Here is a 16,840-nt window from a genome sequence, read left to right on the forward strand (position 1 = left end):
GAGAGTCCGGAGAAGGGCCACCTGTATGATCAGAGACTTGCACAGCAAGCCATATGAGGAAAGGCTGACGGACCTGGGACTCTTCAGCTTGGAAAAGAGAAGGCTGAGAGGGGACTTGGTAGCAGCTTACCGCTACACTAGGGGAGTAAGTACATCAAGGGTTTGGTGAACAACTTCACCAGGGCACCCTTGGGGAAAACAAGGAGTAACAGCCACAAACTCCTGGAAGAACGTTTCAGGCTCAACACTAGGAAAAACTTCTTTACAGTCAGGGGGTCCAGACTGGAATAAACTCCCTCCAGAGGCGGTGCAATCACCTACCCTGGAAATCTTCAAGAGGAGACTGGATGGTCACCTTGCTGGGGTCACCTGACCCCAGTTGTCTTTCCCGCCTGGTGCAGGGGGATGGATCTTATGATCTTCCAAGGTCCCTTCCAGCCATGCAATCTATCTATGGATCTAGAAATTGGTGCCTGCTGCATTTCTTTGCCAGTAGCATCTTAGGTTTTCATCATACAATTTCTGGTACTTCTTAACGAATCACTACTCTGGAGTTGGTTATTTGAAAAATTCTGATAATCTCTCTTGCCATATAGAAGAAGAAAAATGTTTTTGTGGAACTGAATTTTCAATAATGGCCTTGGGTTGTTTTTTTTTTAGTAAAAGGTGTTTTTATGCATTTTGACCCAAAGCCAAGAAGGACCCCTTGGCAGTGTAATGCTTTTGCAGCCAGTTTCTGCTCCACCAGTTAGGCACCAAGTAGACTTTAGAGGCAGTGTAATGCTTTTGCAGCCAGATTCTGCTCCACCTGTTAGGCACCAAGTAGACTTTGGTGCCTCAGTGTGATATATTTCATCCTTTTAAGGCTGAAATAGTGGTGTGCTACACAAGTAGATGCATTAATGGATTTTCAGGACTTGAACAGGCTGAAATGGGATTGCACTTAGGCACCCAAGGCCACTTAAATGTCTGTATCAGGCCTCACTTCTATTGCAGCACTAGTGTCCTCTGACGGCTAGTTATATAATGAACTGAAATCAATGCCCTGAGTCCAGGACATCCTTAATGAGAGATCAGGGCAACCAATCTCCTGAGGCTTTAGGAAACAGGCCTCACCTGCTTCAGCCTTTAAAAGCAGGCCCCAGACAGCATAGGGTGTCTGGACAAAAACTTTGTGCTTGTTCCTGATCCTTCTGTGGTTTCTTGACTTTGCTTACCTGAAACTCTGGCATAGACTCCTGGCTTGCCTTGACTTGGTTATGATTTTTGGCTTACCCTGACTTTGGCTTAGGCTCCCAGTTTACCTATAAATCCAGTCTTGACTCCTTGAGTACCACAGCCCTGGCTTTGACTCCTGGCTCCCTGGTTCTAAATTTTACTTGATTAACCCGCTGACCTTCCCTGACTGCTCATGCTCCTAACAGTTGAGATCTGTTTAGCGCTCAGGCATCTTCAGTAAACTTTCATGCTCTTACCTTTGGCCTTAACTATCAATTTGGGAGGCAGCCCTCAGATAGCTGGAGTGACACCTCTGGTGCCTTTCTCCACCCTACTCATCACAGTTTCCTTATTCTGACCCAGTCTGAGTTATGAGCTGTCTTTCCAGGGCTTCACAATGAGTCTAACATGGGTTTACTGCCTCCAATTAACTTGCAGAGATGGGAGCCCCCACCCAGCTCCCTATAGGGCTCAGTAGCCTACAACTTTGCAAATAGCAACTGGCAGTGTACTTGCCCTCTTGTGCCCTTTGTAGCAGCCTCCTATCACCCCTTCCAGCTGCTCCATGCATTTCAGTGTCTTTCCCCCCAAATCAGCAACAAATATAACCAAAACTTAATTTAATCTAGGGTGATCTCTCCCCAAAGCACTCCCCAGGCTCCCTAGTCACTGATTTTGCAGTTCTTCAAGGAGTTTCTCCTTAGTCCCCTCCTACATAGGCCAGACTGCTTGATTCTGCTCTGAAGCCCAGCTTATGGGTTCCTTGGCTCCACCCCTTCTGGCCACAGCATTCTTTGCCTTAAAGAAGCATCTCCTTTTTCCTTTCCCAAACTCCCCTCTCTTAATGAGGGAAGCATCCCCTATTGCATTGATAGACTTGTAGCTTTTGCTGCTTCTGTCTGCAGCTTATGGGCCCTCAAGCCTGCAGCTTATATCCACCCTCTACTCCAGAAAAGGATTAGGGGGTCCCTGTTAACATTCCTAATTGGTGGAATAGAGTCTGGCTCTTCTGTAAAAGTGGCAGAATGCTGTGTTTTTAACCATTTGAAGCTCTCTCTCTCTCTTTTTTAAACTCAGCATGCTCATTCGGCAGTACAGAGAGAAATGGTAGTCCACAGTATTAAAAAGATGTGGATCACTGTGTAAGTAGGTCATTAATCAGCAGTTAAAAGTCCCAGTTTTTTCCAAGGGTAAAATGAAACAAGGTATTTCTAGCAGCCATAGATATTTTTTAATCCGGGGTTGACCAACCTGTGGCATGGGTGCCACAAGTGGCATGGATAGACTGTGTGCCACATGGCAGATTGAGGAGGAGACAGGCAGCACAGTGGCAAATGGGGCAGGGAAGAGAAAGCAGAGCCACAGACCAGGCAGGGAGCGCAGGGCTGGGGCAGAAAGCTGAGAGCAGATTGGTTAAGAGAAACGGATCAGAGTGGCACTCGGGTAGAGTGTGAGGGTAATATGTGGCATGCCTGCCACAAAGGTTGGCCCCCACAATCTATGTCTAACAAAATGAAACATTTCTAAATTTATTTTTAATAATTTTGAGATATGAGGGTTCTTAGTTGTTCTGTACTGACATTTACTTTAAAATGTTTACTGCACAGTCACTGTACTGTGTTTTTAAAATCTTCTAAAATTTCATTGATTTTTATTTCCTCTTTGCCCAGAGAAGGCCAGGTATATTTAGAACCTATGCTGAGTTACAGTTGCTCATTAATTTAAAAAACATTGCTTAGGTCACGTAGATACTGCATAATCACATCAAACTTTTGCCTTTGTTTTCTTTAGATAATGTTCTGTGGTTTAACGTGTGACTTGAAAGCTCTGGCAGTCTGGATTTTTCTGGTATGTCTGTTTTTATATATACAGTTTCTTACTGAGAAGAAAAACTTAGTGAACAATGTTGCATACTTATCATCACTCTGCCTTGTGTGTACATCACTTTTTTGTCTACTAGCAGATAGAATGCTTCATAATAAACGGAGTTCTTGTCACCCTTTAAAATGACAGAGATAATTTGCTCATTGGATTAAGCAGCTGCTAGACATAATATATGTCAGAGCATAAGGCACATTGAAAATAATGTAAATGAAAGCAGACAGCCTTCTCAAATCATTTGTCTCTGAATTCATAAAACAAATTATGAAAATGCAACCTATGGGAATGATTTACTAAAAGAACTAATAGCCTTTTATAGAACATCAGGACAAAATCACTCATATAAACAGGGAAGGAGAAAACTCTTGCCAGAATAAAGGTCTTGTAAAGATTCCCTAACTTTATTCACCTTTATAAACAAATATATTCTACAGTATATAATATTCTTCACTGACAAATATTTCATAGTCTGATTTTCCTATAGTTCTCAAATGACCCTTATCACTATCGCATCTGAACACCTCACAAAAATTCTGTTTGGTAAGGAAGTATTATTATTCTCAGTCTATAGAAAAGTAACTGAGGCACAAAGAGAATGAGTGACTTGCCTGAAGTCAACCAGGAAATTGAGCTTTACACTTCTGAGTCCCAGGCTAGCTTTCTAATCAATAGACTGCCCTTCCTTTCTAATACTCTGTCTGTGATATGTTTTGACATATGAATATACATTATTATGAATCCTGAGCTATGTATAATTTATTTACCTGGAATACGTATGCAAAGATAGGTTCTGCATGGACTTCATACAGGCTTCAGTGCTTTCAGCTGGTGATGAATGATGAAAGGCTGAAATCAACATGAAGTAGGACTTAGGCTTAGGTTCTGTGTTTAGGGTTGTATTTTACTAGGGTGCTGAGAAAGCAGTACCCTGTACTTTGAAGGAAAATATCATCTTCTTGGAACAGTTAGCACTTAATAACTTAGAGCAGGCTTTGGACAGGAAATCAGGCTGCCACATAGGGTATGTCTACACAAGCACAGGACCATGCTAAGGAGTGTTTCATAGCACATTCACACTATGTATGCTATCCCTGGAAATAGATACAATGTACTACACCCTGAAATGGACACACTGGGTGTGCATCAGGACTTGAGACAGTGAGTTTATTGGCATGTTCCTAGCACCATGCTAAGACATCTATATTACATCCAGGTTGAGGCATTGAGCTTTACTGCAGTGCTCTCTATCATGGTCCTTTGAATGTTGTCCTAGATGTGCCCACAGTGGCCATGTAAAGACATTCAATTTCCACTGGGACAGTCGCTGCTCTCCCAGTAGAAACCACAAGTGTACAGATGTTCAGGATTTTTCTTCCAGAGCAAAAGTGGCCACAGAGAAAAATAACCCAAGAACAACAAGGGTTAAGTTGTTCTGCAGAGAGCAAAACACACTCAACACAATCCCCACATTGTGCTATAGAGAGATACAGGTTAACTTTGACCAGTCTGATTCAGACAGTCAGGGCTTGCCTATGCACTGCTACCATGGGCCTCCAGGCAGTCTGAGGGAGCCTGCAGAACATTCTGAGATGTGTGCACAAGGGACCCCTGGCTGCATAGTACCAGCACGGCAAGCTCTCCACTTTTCAAGGGCTCAGCATTTGAATGTCTCTTAAGGTGTCTCTGGGTAAGCTTTTCTACCAGGAAAACAAACCTGAGAGTATTCTCCTAGATCCTTTAAATGTGTGTGCACAGCCAGTGACTTAGGAATCATACTATTGTGGGAGCACAAAACCCACTTTTGCATTCCTCTAACCCTGAGTTATTCTGGATGCTCCACAGGTATTGCTGTATATTTGGACTAGAGTTCACAGATTTTATACTCATCATAAACACACAGCCTAAATGTGTGATACATGCCAGAACTTATTATTTTAAAATGGTATAATAACGCCATTCATAAAACAATGTAGGTGCCACTGTGTAGAATATTTATCTTGTTAATAAACAAATTGAACATTAAATCAGACAAGTGTTCAAAAGATATTTTGAAATGCTTATATTGCCATTCTTGTAATAGTCTTTTTTTGCAGAGATGGTGTCATATATTTGAACTGTACAGTAATCAAAGTTGTCTAGCATGCAGTCATGTGTTTAGGTGCTTAAACATTTAAAATGACACACACAAGGAAGCCAATTATTTTAATTTATCACTTCAGTTAATCCGGATGACTTCTCATCTTCTCTTGTTCTTGAGTTCCATCAGTTTAGTAAAAGGAAAACCAGGCTCAGTACACCACTGAACACTATTAACTAAAGAGTACAATCACTCATGCACCCCAAGACAGTTTGTATATTGTGGCTCACTGTCACTCTTTCTTAACTACTGTAGTTTAGGAGAAGACCTCAGCTTTTCAGCTACATCACTTGTGGGACCATTTCATATATTTTATTTTGCAGGATCTTAAATATAACCATTTCTTTCTTTAACAGATCATAAAATAATAGTTACGGAAGTCAGCCCATAGTAGTTCTGTATCATCCGTGACACTGTTAAATGAAGGCAGTTAAGCTGAAGGTTGTAAAATGTGTTAAGGATAATGGAAAGGATTTTTCCCTCCTCTCTCTGTGACAAGATAAATTAAGCAAATGGACCAATTGCCATCTGGTAAGAATAAAACTAGACGTGAAGGGTTCCCAAGTCACTCAATAAGAGTGGGATTCATGAGGGACTATGTATCTCAGATGCTCTTTAATAATAGAAGAAAATAAATGAATGGCAATACTTATGGGAGAGAAATGAACCAGATCCTCAGCTGGTTTAAAATTATACATATTGATTGAGGATGTGGCCCAGGTAAATTTTATATTGTGCTGTCATTGAATGCTGTAAGGTACACATACTATGTACAGATAGGGCAAAATTCATATCCAAGCTTCCTCAAAATACCCAGTGTTTAGAATCAGTGTTTTGAGATAGAAGTTGTTCTCATGTTCAGATCCAGATTTGAACTGAAAGTTTGAGAAGGTTTGGGTTCTTTTTTATTACAAATGATGCCAGGCTTACATGCTGTCCAGAAAGAGAAGCTGTGTACTTAAGTCAAGGTGAAAGTTCTTTCCCTTGATGATAAGCTGATGTGAACTGTGATACTAGATGCTATAATTGCTGTTGCCAACTTTTAATTAAATAACAGCTGGAAATTCAACATGCCTCAAATGATCAAAAATGCCACAAGAAGAGACTTTAGGGATTATTATAACTGCAATTTATCTTCAACCCACACAAATTTTGCCACTTTATCCACATGTTTTCCATCAAACCTACTCCATGAGAGCAGGCAGCATTCTATAGGGAGTCCAGTAGGGTGCACTAAGAGGCCATTACAAGTAGTTAGTGACAAATTGCACTGAGATCAAACAGAATGGGAATTACATTGTTTCCATCCACCCCACAATAACTATATTAGTTAAGTCCCTACCTGCATTTTAATCTGATCAAATAATTTCATTCAATAAAATGCAAAAAAACCCCTAGCTTTCTAAAAGCACCACTGATTGATTTTCTGATTTTGTAATAAAGGTGTTGTAAATACAAGTTAATTTTGAGAATTGTGTACAATTGTGGTGGAATTAGTTAGAACTTGATTAAGGACAGTGACATCATCTCAGAGTTAATCTTACTAACCACATGGTTTCATATGTTGTTGGTTATGAAGATATTCTGATTGTTACTATGACTGGTATTATATGTTATTACTGGTTTACACAAAGAAATCTCATTGTGTTTATGATGTGTTTAGTCCAGAAGCTACTCTTCTAAATTGGTTTTGGTGGTTTCTAGGGTTAATGATTGACATGCCAATGTGTTAACATGATCCAGCACCAGTTCTCTGGTCTGACACCTCCTCCTCTGAATATTAATGATGACTGACCAAGCTGAATGAATTAAAAGTACACAGATCCCTTGTGGATATGTGCAGATGCTCAGATATAACATCAGGACATGCCCAGGAGAGGACACAATACCATGAAGCCATCTGGTGTTATATAGTGAGCTTAATCTGTTCATTGGCTTGGCCAAATGTTTAGCAAATCGAAAGCTGACAAGAAAGGATTTATATTATTATCTATGCTTAATATGATTGAAGAATCACAATGAAAAGCAAAATCCATGGATGCATCATGTAAGGATTTTGAGATAGCAGGGTGGGATAAAAAAGCTTAACTGTTTTTAATCAAGTAAAAAGAACCATGGAAAAAAGTTAATAATTGTTCATAATACTAGTTCAATAATTCATAATATTGAATACCTGCACCACTCCAAGTGGGGGGGGGGGGAGGATGAGGTGGGGAGGTTCAGCTAGGGGGCTCCTGTGGCGGCTTGTGTGGTTCTGGCTTCAGCTCCCAGCTGTCTTCCACTTGCTTCACCCACCTGGCACAATGAGCAGCCACCAGTGGGTGGGCAGAGTGGGTGGAAGGTGGCTGGGAGCTGGAGCCCCACATGGTGGGGCAGAAAGCGTCCAGCTGAAGCTTCCTCCCTGCCCACCTGCCCAGAGTGGAACAGCAAGGGCAGGAGCAGAAGGAGCCTTTGCTGGAGGTGAGTGGAGTAGAGCAGCACCTAGCTGGCTGCAGCTGCACCAGGAACAGCCTTGCTGGAAGCTTTGCATACTAGACCGTGGTAATTATCCCACTCCATAAACTCCATTGCCACATGTATCAGCATCCCCTATCCTAAAAAATGGTGGTGGGGGCACCCTTCCTCCCCATTCCTGGAGCACATCTATAAACGCCCATACTTTTTTTCCCCATCCTCCACTTGATCTGCTTGTCTGGAATCTTCTTTCATGGTCTTTCCCCATTCCTTCTCCTGGGCTTCTTTCTCTGGTTCCTAATTCTTGGAACTCCATTCTCGACTCCACCTGTACTCTTATTGCTTTCTTTAGTTAAGTCTCATATTAAAATCCATATCTTAAAGGAGCCTTAAACTATTCCTGTAGATGTGCACTATGACAGAATGTAAAAAATGTTTATCGCTTTCTTTATAGTGATTTCATAAATTAATTGTTTACAATTTTTTTCCCAGGTGCAGTTAAAGTTACTTGTTTTAACATACAAAGCTCATTATTGCTTTAGTTCTGTGTCATGCCTCCCTCCTCAATGTTATACCACAACAGTTTCAGATCAGCTTCAAATCCCAGATCTGTATATTTTAGAAATAATGGTAATGCGTTTTTAGAAAGATGTACCATGGAGCTTACTTCCCCGTGTATTTGAATGTATTGATTTTTCAAGATATTGAGTGGAAAGATACATGGTGATCTTAGATATTAAAAGCGAACGAACAAGGCAGGTCTATACTTGATTGGGGTAGGGAATATCTCACAACCAGATGCATCATTGCAATATGGCCCTCAGAGGGATGACTGGTATGACAGCACAAAGAGATAATAGAGCAGGTGTTATGTCTAACACCACTCTAGAAATAGCACAGGGGTGGGAATGAATTTGGCTATTAACATTTAGAAAATGGTTCATAAACCATGTTTTTTTAAAAAAACAACCATATGTGTAAGCACATTACTATTAATGATCTGTGGACATAAACAACATGGAAAGATCAGTTACATTATTTTTTGGGAGAAAATAAGTAATTTAATAAATCATTTTCAGTTGGTAATAATATTTGGGTTTATTTTGTTGTTTTTTCCTCTGTAGCTTAAAAATAGCAAAGTGGCTTTTTTCTGAACATTTCCGAGGAAAATCATTCTTGGGATGGGACTCAGTAGACCAATGTGCCCAGAGTGATATTTTTGTTTGCTGATTTTTTTTCTTTTTTAGGGACAAATAACAAACTAAATCATGGTTGTGCCATAGAAACATTTATCTAAGGTCTATAAAGAATGAGGAGTAGCAGTGCCCAGGATTTATAATGACAAGTCAGTGATCGATTGTACAGAAAAAATAAAAAAAGACTTTTCAGTCATGGTTTGCTAGCTGAAAAGCTGATCTTTTCTGGCATAATTTAAAAATGATAAAACCTCCAAATGTTTGTCAAATTTCATTTTATAAATTTATGGGTTTTTTTCCTAGTACAGAAAATCTGTCCGTTATCCTATTTCACTGTGTTTAGAGATATTTTGAGCACAAAGATACCCTCTTCCCTAGAGAAGTTTTTGGGTTTTTGTTTTCCTTGGCATATTTTGCATTCTATTCATTGTATTGCATTGCCTGAAATGAACCAACCATCTTCATATTGCCTTTGAAAAGTGTTCATATGTCCCTAACTTTATTATAGAGCCACACTAAGTGGCTTCACAACTTTCTAAACTACCTGTAGGCCCACCCTAGCAATTTTGTGGTTGCTGGACCAGAGTAAAGTCACCCTTTGTGACTTAGATGCCTAAATTCAGCCTGAGTTCCAGTTAAGTTGATTAATTGACCAATGTAGTTCTGTACCAAGATGCTTAATTTTAATATGTAAATAGTCTATTAAAGTATTCAAGTCGGATTGCTAGCATGTATGTACTTAAGAGCTTTACTGACTCAAACCCTAAATTTATCTTGATGCTGTTTCTGTGTGGTTAGGTTCCATTAGAGATCTGTTCTTAATTTTGAATATATTTTATCTGGTAATTTATTTCAAATATGTGCTTGGGGTTTAGAATAATGTAATGAGCTCCATTTTCCATGCTGAGTTAGCTCAGCTGAGGAAAGAGAGGCAAAGATGTCACTTCATTTCCTGTATGTCCCTTTAAAATAGGATTTGCATTTTTTACAGGCAGATCAGGGCCAATATAGCCCAAAGCAGGAAAATGGCAGACAGAAAAAAACCCAGAATATTCTAGGGACAGCATACTGTTTTGCAAAGTCATTTTACTAGATGCAAGAGTGTAAAAGAAGGTATGTGTTTGTTCTTTTTTCTTCATTTTTTTTTACTTGAGGCTTTCACTATGTTCTGCTTAATTATTTCATGTTGTTTCTACTGCAACACATTGCTTCACCACTCCCAACGAATATCGTCTTGACAAGAGAAATCTTATTGCAAAATTTTCTCATGCCATCCTGTTCATATAGATTCTGTGTGTGAATGCCAAATATGTATGGATAACCATTATTCTGTCTCAACAGCATTCAGAAAGGAAAAATAAACAAAAAAGTTAGCAGTACAGTTAAGTTCAGCCTGTGAAAGCCTTTATTGGAAGAGAACCACTAGGCCCCTCAGAGAGAGCCATTATTAAATCGGAGACAAATTACTGAATCCAAGACAGGATCAATATTGGATGCTGACTTGAAATTTTTAAAAGCTGAAGATTTCCTTCACTATGGAATGCAGTCAAGTGAGTCTACCTCTCTCAGGTCCCAAACAGAAAAGGTTATGAAGAAGGACTGAATATAGATTCAGTGATTGTTCCTCAGTTTGGCTTGGATGACAGTGGGCACCTGAGGCAGAAGTTTTAACATCATGGAATGCACCAAATGATGCACCTAGGGTAGGGTAATTGCAGCAACTGCTCCAGGTGTCAACTTGGGTATGATGGGGAGAGAGGGGGTTGAAAAAAAATGGACTGATGCTTACAGCTGTAAGCCATCATGATGATGGTGCTACATTGTTACACAGCTGGATGTACCTACACAAATCAAATGTTTGGTGTCCGCTATCAAGGAGAATCCATCATGGGTGGTGAGCAGAAAAAGGTGTCAACCTGAATGGAGGTAATAGCAACTCCAAATGGTCTGAGCTATATTATTAGTAGAAGGAAAACAGATTATTAAAATTAATCATGTGTTTTAAATTGGGCATTAATCATCATGCAGCTGGAAGAAGGAATGAGCATTTAACTATTCAAGCAGAATTGGAATGGTATCAGGACCATTGTTCTTAATATAAAACCACGTCAAACATATAGATTCACAAGGCTGAGAGGGGATTTGATAGCAGTGTTTCAGATACAAAATGGATTCTTATTTGGAGGATGGTGATCACTTGTTCTCTGTATCCAGGGGAGCAGGACAAGAAGAAATAGGCTTTATTTGCAACAAGGGAGATTTAAGTTAAATAATAGGAAGAAGCTACTATGTGTATGGTTAGAACAGATTACCTGTGGAGGTGTAGAATCTCCATCATTAGAAGTTTTTAAGTGCAAGATAGACAAGCATTTGTTTGGGATTATTTAGAAAGAGTGGTTCCTGCCTTGAGCAGGGGGTTAGATTAGATGACCTCCTGACAGTGCCAGCCTCTTCCCAGTTGGAGGGGCTCAGTGGGGGCTGAGCCTCTGTGGGGTGTAGGTGGAAGTGGGGTGGGATTGTCTGTGTGGGTTGGGTGGCAGTGGCCCAAAGGGGAGGCAGGACTGGGGCAGCACTGCAAGTTGGGGTGCGGGGAATAGTTCTGTCCATGGCCAGGCTGGGAGGTAACATCTGTACTCCCCTGTCTCTTGGTGTTTAGCTGCCACTTTGGAGTTGGATATCAGCCCCTTCCAAACTCAGTTATATTTGTTTTTGCTTGGATTTTAAGCTGAATAATATAGCCCTGGGCCCCTGGCATGTTACTAGGGCTTTTAGTTTCTTTTCAATTGGAGAAAAGTATGCATGGTGTTATGTGATGATGCACTGCACCACCTACACTCCACTTTTCAAAAGCCTAGATCTGTGGAGAGGCACAAGGTTTTGCCCAGGTGCAAAATCCATTAGCTATTCTTCTGGTTTATACTTCTATAAGAAGGTTGTGTCAGATGGTTTATACTTGTATCAGAAACAGAGATCTGTGTTTGCACTATCCAAAAAATTGGAGAATGCTATAATATATACTGTAATATAGGTAAAGGCCAAAGTAAAAGGAAAGAAAGGATGAAATACTTCACATGCTAAAGAATACACATGCTAGAGGAAGAAATTATCTTTCTTTTTTCCCTTCACTATACTATCTTCTATTTCTTTATAAATATTATTTAAATTTTGTGGTCTCTGACCCATTCAGATTGTAGCTTACACATTAAAATATTGACAGCTATGAAGAGACTATTTGGAATCATAAATGGAAATAATTTATTTGCTGGAATAGGTAAGATGGACAGGCATTAACATTGCAAATTTTCTCACACTGACCTAGCAATTTACTAATGATTAAATCCCGCTCTAGTGACATTAATGACAGTTTTTCATCGACTTGAGTAGGAGTAAGATCACACTTCATCCCCGTTCTGAAGATATTAAGGTCTTGTTTACTTGAGAAGTAGCACTGGCTTTACCTAAAATTGTGTTTTTTAAATTGATTTCATTCAGTCAGTGAGAAAAGCTATGTAGACATTCTTATACTGTTGGAAAAGCATCATCTTTCAATTTAACTTTAATTGATTCCTAAGTAATCTAAACTGAAATTACTTGTTCAACAAAATAAGTACGTCCATGCTGGGATTTAACTGAATTAATTTATAATCATTCCTACAGGTAAACCGTGGCAATCTTCTTGTGGAAACAAGCCCTAGTGTAAAGGGAGAAATTTCTCCCAGCCTTCAGCTCTCATCCCAGCAAAATTTCTAACAGGAGTTTTACTTTAGTAAGGGCAGACTCTTGGTTTCTCTGCTGAATGTGCTAACAAGCATGCCAGGGTGATTTTTTGTTTGTTTTTGTGGTTCCTAGCTGAATGTATTTTTTAAAGCCAAGTATAAATTACCTGAGAAAAAAATTAGCAAAATAAAGTTATACTGACCTTACATAATCACTTTTAGTCATAGAAAGGATGTGTGTGTTGGGGTGGGTGGGGGTTTGACTGCTTTTCAAGCAGACCGCAAAAGGGAGATTTTTGTTTGTTTGTTGTTATTATATGAGCTATTTTCATATTAATATGGTGATGACAGCCATGTCAATATCCAGATAAAATAATGGTCCCTGGTATAAAATGTGATGCTTATTTTAAGTTACAAGGAGTTTATTGATAAAATGTTTTCTTAGGCATAACAACAGTACTGCTGGCAAAATGTTATAATATAGTCTGGAGGTCTGAAGGAATATAATACTGTGCTTTGGTTTGACCACAGGTCTGGAAACAGGAACTCCAAAGTTTTACTCATTCTAAAATTAAATCTCACTGTGGAACTGGACAAAATATTCAAGCCTAAACTTTATTTCACTCATTAGATGTTTGATGTGTAGCAGTTGGCAAAGTCCTAGCTTATATAACCAGAATCATGTCTGCTTTGCCTGTGTACAGATGTAGTACAAAGCTGGGGCGCCACCAGAAATGATTTCTACATTGCCCTATAGAGCTGCACATTTCTTCCATTCATTTCACTGGGCAGCTCTTAGATGCCTCCAGAGCTTGATTATCAGTTCCCCAGGTAACACATGGCTCTGTTTCTTGGAGTGAAGAATGCTAACCTGTGCTAAGATGCTGCTGTCTGCTCAGAATTTTACTCCCCACTGACCACATAAGGCATGTATGTCTTAAGAGGAATTCTAACCTCAGCTGATACATACTCATATGTATCAATCTCATTTCCTTATATGACCAGGTGACCTATCACCTGGACAAGGGAGATGAGATTGATGTCATATATCTTGACTTCAAAAAAGCCTTCGATCTGGTGTCCCATGATCGTCTCTTGGAGAAACTGGCCAATTGTCGCCTTGGGTCCTCCACGATCCACTGGCTGGAAAATTGGCTCCGGGGTCAGACCTAGAGGGTAGTAATTGATGGAAGTCACTCATCGTGGTGTCCGGTGACCAGTGGGGTCCCCCAGGGCTCTGTCCTTGGACCCATACTGTTCAACATCTTCATTAATGATGTGGACACTGGAGTCAGAAGCGGACTGGCCAAGTTCGCAGATGACACCAAACTTTGGGGCAAAGCATCCACACCAGAAGACGGGCGGATGATCCAGGCTGACCTGGACAGGCTCAGCAAGTGGGTGGACGAGAATCTGATGGTGTTCAACGCCGATAAATGCAAGGTTCTCCACCTTGGGAAAAAAAACCTGCAGCATCCTTATAGGCTTGGCAGTGCTATGTTGGCTAGCACTATGGAAGAAAGAGACTTGGGGGTCATCATTGACCACAAGATGAACATGAGCCTGCAATGCGATGCTGCGGCTAGTAAAGCGACCAAAACGCTGGCTTGCATCCATAGATGCTTCTCAAGCAAATCCCGGGACGTCATTCTCCCCCTGTACTCGGCCTTAGTGAGGCCGCAGCTGGAGTACTGCGTCCAGTTTTGGGCTCCACAATTCAAAAAGGATGTGGAGAAGCTTGAGAGAGTCCAGAGAAGAGCCACGCGCATGATCAGAGGTCAGGGAAGCAGACCCTACGATGACAGGCTGAGAGCCCTGGGGCTCTTTAGCCTGGAAAAGCGCAGGCTCAGGGGTGATCTGATGGCCACGTACAAGTTTATCAGGGGTGACCACCAGTATCTGGGGGAACGTTTGTTCACCAGAGTGCCCCAAGGGAAGACGAGGTCGAATGGTCACAAACTATTACAAGATCGTTTCAGGCTGGACATAAGGAAGAATTTCTTTACTGTCCGAGCCCCCAAGATCTGGAACAGCCTGCCACCGGAGGTGGTTCAAGCGCCTTCATTGAACACCTTCAAGATGAAACTGGATGCTTATCTTGCTGGGATCCTATGACCCCAGCTGTCTTCCTGCCCTTTGGGCGGGGGACTGGACTCGATGATCTTCCGAGGTCCCTTCCAGCCCTAATGTCTATGAAATCTATGAAATATGGAAAACAGCCTCAAACTCCTAATCTTCATCCATAAATAGCTTAGTATATAGAGCACTTTACCCAGGAATGGCAGACCTGGATTATAGGACCCCTTCAGCCTCAGGGGATTTAAACCTTCATCTCAAGTAATAGATGGGTGGGCAAAAGGGCCACCTGCCCTGGATGTCAAGTTAGGAGGGGGTGCCTAAATTGCCACCCACTCCCATGGAGTTCCCGCCCTAGCTGCAAGGGTAGACCCAAATCTTACCCATGCTGGGAACTCCACAATGGTTTCTGGCTGCTGCTGTTCCTGTTGCTTTAAAAGCAACAGCCAGGACAGGCAGAGCCTGTGGTGGCAGTGGTAGCAGCTCAGCTTGGGAATGTTTGGGAGCATCCAGCCTGGGTAAGACTGCTGTGCCCTGACTGCTCTCCTCTCAGAACCACATGCAGTGCTTCCCCTGCACCCCACCATTGCTCTTGGAACTTGATCACCCATTATTTTTCTGTCTATTCCCCCTCTATGTGGAAGCTAGATGTCTGGTGTGACTTGAGGAGAGATTTGACAATGGAAATAGTTGATGGTGCCCTATAAGGTAGAGAGGGCTAGTGATTGAGGGCTGGAGAAGGCTGAAAATGCTTTCTTTTTCTGAAAGGAAAGCCAGAAATCTTGAGGTTTGCTACTACCAATCCACCAACCCTTTTCCTCTCTCCAGACAGAGGTGTACAGTATCATAGTATCATAGTGCTTGGGGTCTAAACAGATCATCAGGCCCGACCCCCTTCCCCGGGTAGGAATGGGTACCAGGGTCATAACACCCCAGCCAAATATCTATCCAGCCTCCTCTTGAAGACCCCCAAGGTAGGAGAGAGCACCACCTCACTTAGGAGCCCATTCCAGAGCCTGGCAGCCCTAACTATAAAGTAATGTCTCCTGATGTCCAGCCTTAACAATTTGTGGCCATTATTCCTAGTTACCCCGTGTGGTGCCCAGCAGAACAGAGCCTCCCTCAATTCTTGCTTGTCTGCCCTGGTGAGTTTGTAAATGGCCACCAGATATTCTCTCAGCCTTCTCTTGTGGAGGCTGAATAGGTTCAGGTCCTTTAGCCTCTCTTTGTAGGGCCTGCCCCGCTGCCCCTTGACCATGTGAGTGGCCCTCCTCTGGACCCTCTCAATGCTAGCCACATCCCTCTTGAAGTGCAGTGCCCAGAACTGGATGCAGTACTCCAACTGTGGCCTGACCAATGCGGCATAGAGGGGAAGGATCACCTTCCTGGACCTGCTTGTGATGCATCTGTGATGCATGACAAGGTGCAGTTAGCCTTACTGACTACTTCCTCGCATTGGTGGCTCATGTTCATCCTGGAGCCAACAATGACTCCAAGATCCCTTTCTGCCACCCTGTTGACAAAAAGGGTGTTCCCCAGCCTATAGGTGTGTTGCTGGTCAAAAACAACCTGTCCACCACCACTCTCTGGGTGTGACCATCTAGCCAATTTGCCACCCATCTGACTGTGTAGGCATCAATGCTGCAGTCGCCTAGTTCTTTTAAAGAGAATGTGGTGAGAAACCATGTCAAATGCCTTCTTAAAGTCCAGGAAGACGACATCCACCCCAACACCCTTGTCAAGGGACTTTGTGACCTGATCATAAAAAGAAGCCAGGTTAGTCAGGCAGAACCTGCCCTCAATGAACCCATGTTTGTTGCCCCCAAGCATTACCTCCCCTGCTGGGCCTTTGCAGATGTGCTCCTTGATAATTTTCTCAAAGGTCTTCCCAAGGACCGAGGTAAGACTGACTGGCCTATAATTGCCGGGGTCCTCCTTTCTACCCTTTTTGTAAATGGGGACCACATTGGCTCTTTTCCAATCCTCTGATACCTGGCCAGTGCCCCCATGAGCATTCATAGAGCCATACCAGGGGCACCACTATGACCCCCGCCACTATGCTCTTCACCCTTGGGTGAAGAGCATCTGGACCTACTGATTTAAGCATGTCCAGCCTCTCCAAAAGTTCCCTAACTAGGTCATCCCTGACCCTAGGTATGGTA

At 41.8% G+C, this 16,840-nt stretch overlaps 1 long non-coding RNA gene across 3 annotated transcripts in view; it reads left to right on the forward strand.

Annotated features, from left to right (window-relative positions):
* The first annotated feature begins 3,008 nt into the window (after positions 1-3,008).
* LOC109281138 (uncharacterized) overlaps positions 3,009-16,840 on the forward strand; it is a 72,885-nt gene continuing 59,053 nt past the window's right edge. For 2 of the 3 annotated variants that reach the window (XR_009461569.1, XR_009461572.1), the window contains exon 1: positions 9,876-9,999. This is a non-coding gene — a long non-coding RNA (uncharacterized LOC109281138). Of the gene's footprint in view, positions 3,067-9,875; positions 10,000-16,840 lie in introns of those variants that run through there. The other variant, XR_009461571.1, reaches the window with a different exon arrangement.

The sequence above is a fragment of the Alligator mississippiensis genome, chromosome 1, assembly GCF_030867095.1.
Source record: "Alligator mississippiensis isolate rAllMis1 chromosome 1, rAllMis1, whole genome shotgun sequence".
NCBI classification, from domain to species: domain Eukaryota; kingdom Metazoa; phylum Chordata; order Crocodylia; family Alligatoridae; genus Alligator; species Alligator mississippiensis.